Raw genomic sequence first — 7,500 nt, 5'->3', positions numbered from 1 at the left:
TTTTTTTTTTAGTTTTTTCTTTTCAAAAACCCCGTTCTTTCACCACCTCCCACCATACCCTTTTCCTCTCTTTTCCCTTTATTGCCTTTTATCTCAGCCTTTTATTTATTGTATTTCCCTTTAAACCTCCTCTTTTTTACATTCGTTCTCCCCTTCTTCGTCTTCTTTTATGGGTTTTAAATTTAGTACTATTTTGTGCGAGTACTGCCCTCCTTTTTTTTTTACAGCCCTGTACACCCTTGGAGTTCCTGCCGTACATTGGCATAGGAGAGTCCTTTAGGCCTAAAGTCGCAACATTGGGAAAGCGCTTCCATTTTTTTTTTTCAAAACTACTTATGTATTTATTTTCTAGTATCCCCTTTTGGGACAATATGTTTTTTATTTCAGTTTTTGTTTTTTTGTTGTTTCATTAAACAGAATTTTCCGAGCTTTCCTGTCCCAAAATCCCTCTACTTCATTTACTCCTGTGTTGGGTTTCAATCTTTCATATCCATCCTTCCTTTTTTCAGAATCACTCACCTTGTGTTCCCTTCTCGTTTTAGGTCTTTTTTGGTACTACCCGAAGGAGGTGGGGGGAAACTTACAGATCCCCTTCGCGCAAAAAAAAAAATTCTCTTTTTCTCTTTTTCGGCGTTAGATTTTTCGGTTTTATTTCGTGCCAGCTTTAGCCCTTTCCCCAAAGTATCAGCCAAGTTTTTGTTTTTTTTGTTTGAGTTTTGTTCTTCCATGTATTCCCAGTATGGCAGGAAAAAAAATGTCCACCGGGGCAGACCCTTATCATTGGGTAAGGCGATTTAAATTCCCACAGAGGTTGGGCGCCAGGTGCCCCGGGGGATCGTTTGCGGTCGCGAATTTAACCTCCCCGCGGGCCATGCACCCCCAACCGATCCCCTCCCTCCTTGGTTTAAAAGGGGCCCTCGGGGCCCCGGGTGCGTCATCCCCTATACGTCATCGTCATAGCCTTGGGGAAGTAATAGGAACAGAGTCCGGGGTTGATTTAACGGGGGTACCTGCTCAGAGAGCTTAATCCCCACGACCCCATGGGTGCGGAATTGGGATAAGCCCAATCAGCTCGTTCCAGCAGGCCAGGAACTACCAGTAGCGCCTCCGAGTTTGTAGGACTCTTCGGAACCCACGGTTTGGGGAGCGCCTGTCCAACGCTCTACCAGTGTGCAGGATGGTGCCCGAGCAGATACGCCTCACCCGTCGAGTGCCCGAGAGCCCCTAACCAGCACTGCGGCTTCAACCACTACCCCACGAGTCCGACCTCAATTGCCGGGACGAAGGACGAATCCCCCTGGGCAACCCGACATCCCCTGTACCACGTCAAGATCACTGGTTGGATCTTCGTGGCCGAGACCACCTCCCAGCTTTCGGAGGCCTACAACCTCCAGGCAGTGGTCGGCCTATGTTCCTCGGGAACATCGGCTTCTCTTATCCTCCTTTCAGCATCGCCTCCTTCTCTGAAATACAATCTTCGCATACACACCAACACTTCATACCTTTCCTTACATTCCAACATGCACTCACATCCACAAATGCCATTCTCCCCGCACAATCACAACCCACTCACTCAGGTCCTCACATCACATACAATTGGACACTCAACCAACACATGCTTTAATTCTCTCTCTCCGCTCCGCATGCACAGCTCTCACTCTTAGACAGACCACGCTTTATACAGGGAATTCATTCAAACTTCCATGCCCTGTCAGGATATAGCCCAGGCTCAAGCTAGGCTCGAACTCTCGGCACTACACCCGCGAACCTTACATTCTTATAAATTCATACGTCACTCTTCTTTCTCGCACTTATCCATCTATTCTGCCACATCTCATACAGCCTTTCACTCACCAATTCCATACATCCTTCCACACCTCTCTCACGCAAGTCATATCATTCACTACATATAACTCACTCATACTAATTCCCTTTCTCACCTTATACAACACTCCTCTTCTCACGCACTCCAGGTACCACGGCAAGCCACCCATAAGGACTTGCATGGCCGCCGTGGAGACCGTTCTACATACATTCAGACACGCACTCAACACCACTCGTCTGGAACCTATTTATGAGCTCCCTCGCATATTCAAATCTCATCACTCCATACCATACACTCGCTCCATACATCACACACGACATGAACAACCTTGTACAACACAGTCACAGCTTTCTTTCGCAAACCCCACTCACTTCTCAAACACGCGTCTTAATTTTCCCACACATTCATACATTTCTTTCTCAGACACTCCAGATGCAACCTGTAGTTCATCCTTTACTCACACAAAACACCCAGATATTTCACGCTCCTCGCATACCTCACGCATCTATCATTCACTCGTACATTGGGAGGCCTCGTACAGCCATCATACCTTTCATCAACATATACAGTCTTGTCTCTAGACACACTCACACTACTTTCACTCCCCATTCGTACACCATTCTCATCCACTTAGTACCTTTTTCTCCAACTCCGCTCGGCTCTGTCTTCCACGACCACAACAAGTCATCCGCGTACGCAACCATTTACATTCACTTCACGCAGCCGCCACAACAGTTCATCCATCATTAGGTTCCATATAAATGGATCACAGATGGAGCCGCGGGCAGCACGCTTTACGTTTTCCACACTGTGTCACACGCACCCATCATGCATACACGCCTCGCCGCTAAAATAGTCTTCCATATCAATTTCTTCAATTCAACCTCACGCAATTTCTCGATCACACATTTCCACTCTAGGTTATCAAACGCTCCTTTGAAGTCCACGAACACTCCTAACACATACTTTCTCTCCGACCATTCACCCAGTCATGCACTCGATTCCCGATCCTCGGTCGACCGATTCCTTACGAATCCCAGGGCGTCACACATTCTTCCACCATCGTTCGCTCGAGTTTTCCAACCATCATTCCCCAACACTTCCCCAGCACGGAAGCAGCAAATGGGCCCATGACGAGACTCCACCCGTTCGACGGCGAAAGCACCGCGGCCGCGAACGGACTTGGAAAAATTTCTCGCGCCCGGAAAGCAACACGCCGCGGAACGGACTTGGAAAAATTTCTTGCCGCCGGCGAAAGCAACACTCCGCGAACGTACTTGGAAAATTGCTCGCTCGCCGGCGAAAGCAACACGCCGCGAACCGGTACTTGGAAGAAGTTCTCGTCTCGCCCGGCGAAAGCAACACGCCGCGAACGGCTTGGAAGAATTTCTCGCTCGCCCGGCGAAAGGCACCGCGCGAGCGAACTGTGGAAGAATTTGTCGCTCTGCCGGCGAAAGCAACACGCCTTGGAAAAAGCGGCTTGTGCGGCCGGAGGTGTCGCCCGCCAACGAAAGCAACACGCCGCGATCGGACTTGGGGTACGGGCGGCGCGTGCCGCCGGAGGTGTCGCCTGCCAACGAATGCAACACGCCGCGAATCGGACTTGGGGTACAAAGCGGCGCGTGCCGCCGGAGGTGTCGCCCGCCAACGAAAGCAACACGCCGCGATCGGAGTTGGGGCACGGGCGGCGCGTGCCGCCGGAGGTGTTGCCCGCTCTACAAAAGCAACACGCCGCGATTGGACTTTGGTACGGGCAACGGTTGCGGCCGGAGGTGTCGCCCGCTAACCAAGGCAACACGGCCGCTATCGGGCCTGGAAAAATTTCTCGCTTGCCGGCGAGAGCAACGCGCCGCGAGCGAACTTGCGCCTGTTCCCGAGTTCTCGCTTGTACCGCTAACGAGCGAGCTAAATGAGATTAATTAAATGAGGACGCATCGGAAAGTTTATTCGTGCAAACACTCCGGCTTCGCTTATCGGCATCCTGCCTGCATTCGTCCACGTATCGGTCGTAGAATCTCGAAGATTGTGCATCCGACGAGTGGTAGCCGGAAATTAGCAGATATCGTAATAATCGTGTTGCGCGGTCGTGCGGAGCGTCGAAAAGTACGAAACCTTTGTCCGAAACGTATTTCCGTATCGTAGTATTATCTCCTCGTAGCGGCGCTACTCGCCGTCAAGTGCCCCGGAGGTACCGCCGGCGGGCGACGGACTTGGTGAAATCATTCGGTCGTCCGGAGGTGTCGCCCGTCCCGGAGGTGCCGTCCGTCCCCAAGTTGACGCCGGCCGTTATGTGGTGCCGCACGTATAATCACGCCCGTAACGAGCCGTCTCGGTTGCCGCGCGCGTGATTTCGCATCGGGCGAGTGTTCCGTACCGTAATCGCGGTCACCGCAGCTTGCGTGTTGCGTATCATCCGTAATAATTCGAAATATATGTCTCCGACACGTGGGTTTGAGACACGTTTCGAGTTAGTAATCGGACAGCGCCCTCATGTCGAGCGAGCGCCGAATAGTAAGTAACTTTCGTCCGAAACGTTTTTACGTAGCTCTCCTCGTTGCGGCGCCGTAAATCGTCGTTAAGTGTTCCGGAGGTACCGCCGGCGGTCGTCTGACTTCGAGAGATCATTCGGTCGTCCGGAGGTGCCGCCCGTCCCGGAGGTGTCGCCGGTCGGCCGTAGTTCCCGGAGGTGTCGCCCGGCCCGGAGGTGTCGCCCGGCCCGGAGGTGCCGCCCGACCCGGAGGTGCCGCCCGGCCCGGAGGTACCGTCGGTGCTTATACCTTATTGTCCCGGCATTTCGTTTGTTTCCTTCTTAATTAATGCTAATTATCGTTGTTTGAACATTCGCCATACGGCTATCGTGATAATATTTTATCGTACAATAGGACTTTTTCGATCGTTCGCTCTCCGCGACAATGTCTCGATTGAACGCGCCTTTCGGTCGCTCGCGCTCTCATACGGCCGTGCGTAGGACCGTGCGTCGCCGACCGCCTGGCCGGCCGGTTGGGTACTATAAGAGATACGTCGCGCTCGGCGCGTCGAACGAGTCGAGCGAGTCCGGACGAGGTCGTAAACGTACTTTCTCGAGTCTCTCGCCACTCCGGCGTGTTTCGACCGCTCTCCGTACCGGTCGCCGACCGCTGGCCGGTCGTTGGGTACTATAAGAGGTAGGAGAGATTAATATGTACGGTCGCGCTCTCGACGTTGACAAACGAAGAATCGCCCGAACGGGTCGATCTGCGTAGGGTGAATCGGCGGCCCTTTCGAGACCGCGCATCATAACTTTTTGGGAGAATAAAACACGGGGTTTTTTAAATCTTGGGGTTTTTTTGAACGAGGGGAGGAGGAAAAAGAGAGGGGCGGGGGCGGGGGTTTCCCCCTCCCCTCCGTCGTTCTCCCCCCGTAGGGTTTTAAACAAAATTTTTTAAAAACACAGCAGAGTGTCCCGACCCGGCTGAGAAAGACCGGGGGCAAAAAAAATGGCCATACAGCGTATCGCGCGCGCGTGGGGTTTTTTCGGGCCAATCAAAACGCGGGGCCCGCGCAAAAAAAGAGCTAGAAAAGATTTCTTTCCGGGTCGCTCGCGAGTTACTCCCTTTTCTAACCGACACAAACCCTCCCTGGTTGATCCTGCCAGTATCATTGCTTTTTTTAAAAGTTTAAAGCCATGCATGTTCTCATTGAAATGCCAAAATTAAAGGTGAAACCCGAATGGCCCCTTAAAAATCAGTTATGGTTCCTTAGTTTGTCCCCCTTTATTTGGATAACTGTGGAAATTTCTAGATTAACATTAAAAACCAAAGCCCCCGCCGTGAGGGAAAGGGGAAACCTTTTATTAGATAAAAACCAATCGGTGGGGGGCGGCTCGCCGTTCGTCCCCGTTTTTTTTTTTTTTTTTTTTTTTTTTAAAAAAAAAAAAAAAAAAATGCCCCCAAAACCCCCCCCCCCCCCCCCCCCCCCACCCCCTTTCAAATGTTTTCCTTATCAACTGTCGAAGGTAGGTTTTTGCGCTTACCATGGTTGTAACGGTTAACGGGGAACAGGGTTCGATTCCGGGAGGGAGCCTGAGAAAAGGGTACCCAAATCCAAGGAAAAGGGATACCCCCAAATTAACCCCCACTCCCCCGGGCCCGGGGGTAGGGGCGGAAAAATAACATAAAGGGGGCTCATCCCAGGCCCCCCTAATCGGGAAAGAGTACACTTTAAATCCTTTAACGAGGATCCCTTGGAGGGCAAGTCTGGGGGCCCACAACCGCGGGTTCAACCAGCTCCAATAGCGTTATATTAAATTGTTGGGGTTTAAAAACTTGGGGAGTTAATCTGTTTGCCCCCCGTCGGGTTTACCGCTCGCGGTGTTTTTAAATGGCGGGGGTTGTAGGACGTTTCCCAAACCCTTTGGGGTTACCCCGCGAGGGGGGGCCCAAATAATATCCCGTCGCGGGGCTCGTTACTGATTTTCGAGTATGCCGGGGACTTTTTACTTTGAAAAAAATTAGAGTGCTTAAAACAGGGTACCCTTTGCCTGAATACTGCTGCCAAAAGGAATAATGGAATAGGACCCTCGGTTCTATTTTTGTTTGGGTTTTTTCGGAACCCCGAGGTTAATGATTAATAGGGACAGATGGGGGCATTCGTATTGCGACGTTAAGGTGAAATTCTTGGATCGTCGCAAGACGGACAGAAGCGAAAGCATTTGCCAAAAATGTTTTCATTAATCAGAACGAAGTTTAGAGGTTTCGAAAGGCGATCAGATACGCCCTAGTTCTAACCATAAACGATGCCAGCTAGCGATCCGCCGAAGTTCCTCCGATGACTCGGCGGGCAGCTTCCGGGAAACCAAAGCTTTGGGGTTCCGGGGGAAATATGGTTGCAAAGCTGAAACTTAAAGGAATAGACGGGAAGGGGCACCACCAGGAGTGGAGCCTGCGGCTTAATTTGACTCAACACGGGAAAACCTCACCAGGCCCCAGACACCGGAAGGATTGACAGATTGATAGCTCTTTCTTGATTCGGTGGGTGGTGGTGCCATGGCCGTTCTTAGTTGGTGGAGCGATTAGTCTGTAATTCCGATAACAACCAACGAGACTCTAGCCCTTGATAAATAGGGCTTACCTATGGTATCGCGAAGGCCCCGGTCTGTGCGGCTGGCGGGTTTTACTACCAACGTACACAAATCTTCTTAGAGGGACAGGCGGCTTCTAGCCGCAGCGAGATTGAGCAATAACAGGTCTGTGATGCCCTTAGATGTCTGGGCCGCACGCGCGCTACACTGAAGGAATCAGCGTGTGTTTCCCCCTGGCCGAAAGGCCCGGGTAACCCGCTGAACCTTCCTTCGTGCTAGGGATTGGGGCTTGCAAATTTTTTCCCCATGAACGAGGAATTCCCAGTAAGCGCGAGTCATAGCTCGCGTTGATTACGTCCCTCCCTTTTTTACCACCGCCCGTCGCTACTAAAAACCCGATTGAATGATTTATGAGTCTTCGGACTGGTGCGCGGCAAAAGTCTCGGCATTGCCGATGTTGCCGGGAAATGACCAACTTGATCATTTAAGGAAGTAAAAGTCGTAACAAGGTTTTCCGTAGGTGAACCTGCGGAAGGATCATTAACGTTCCGAGGTCCTGCTCTGCGTCGAGAGTCCTCTCTTTGGGAGAGACGCCGCTCGCAGCATCGCGACTGAA

General features: G+C 51.6%; 1 pseudogene; it reads left to right on the top strand.

Annotated features, from left to right (window-relative positions):
• The first annotated feature begins 5,439 nt into the window (after nucleotides 1–5,439).
• On the top strand, nucleotides 5,440–7,427 carry LOC146721774 (small subunit ribosomal RNA; annotated as a pseudogene).
• Nucleotides 7,428–7,500: the final 73 nt, after the last annotated feature.

Source organism: Nylanderia fulva, unplaced genomic scaffold (assembly GCF_048542155.1).
Source record: "Nylanderia fulva isolate GAGA-0341 unplaced genomic scaffold, ASM4854215v1 Scaffold414, whole genome shotgun sequence".
NCBI classification, from domain to species: domain Eukaryota; kingdom Metazoa; phylum Arthropoda; class Insecta; order Hymenoptera; family Formicidae; genus Nylanderia; species Nylanderia fulva.
Note: the sequence above shows the minus strand (reverse complement) of the source record. Positions and strands in the feature narration are given on the sequence as shown.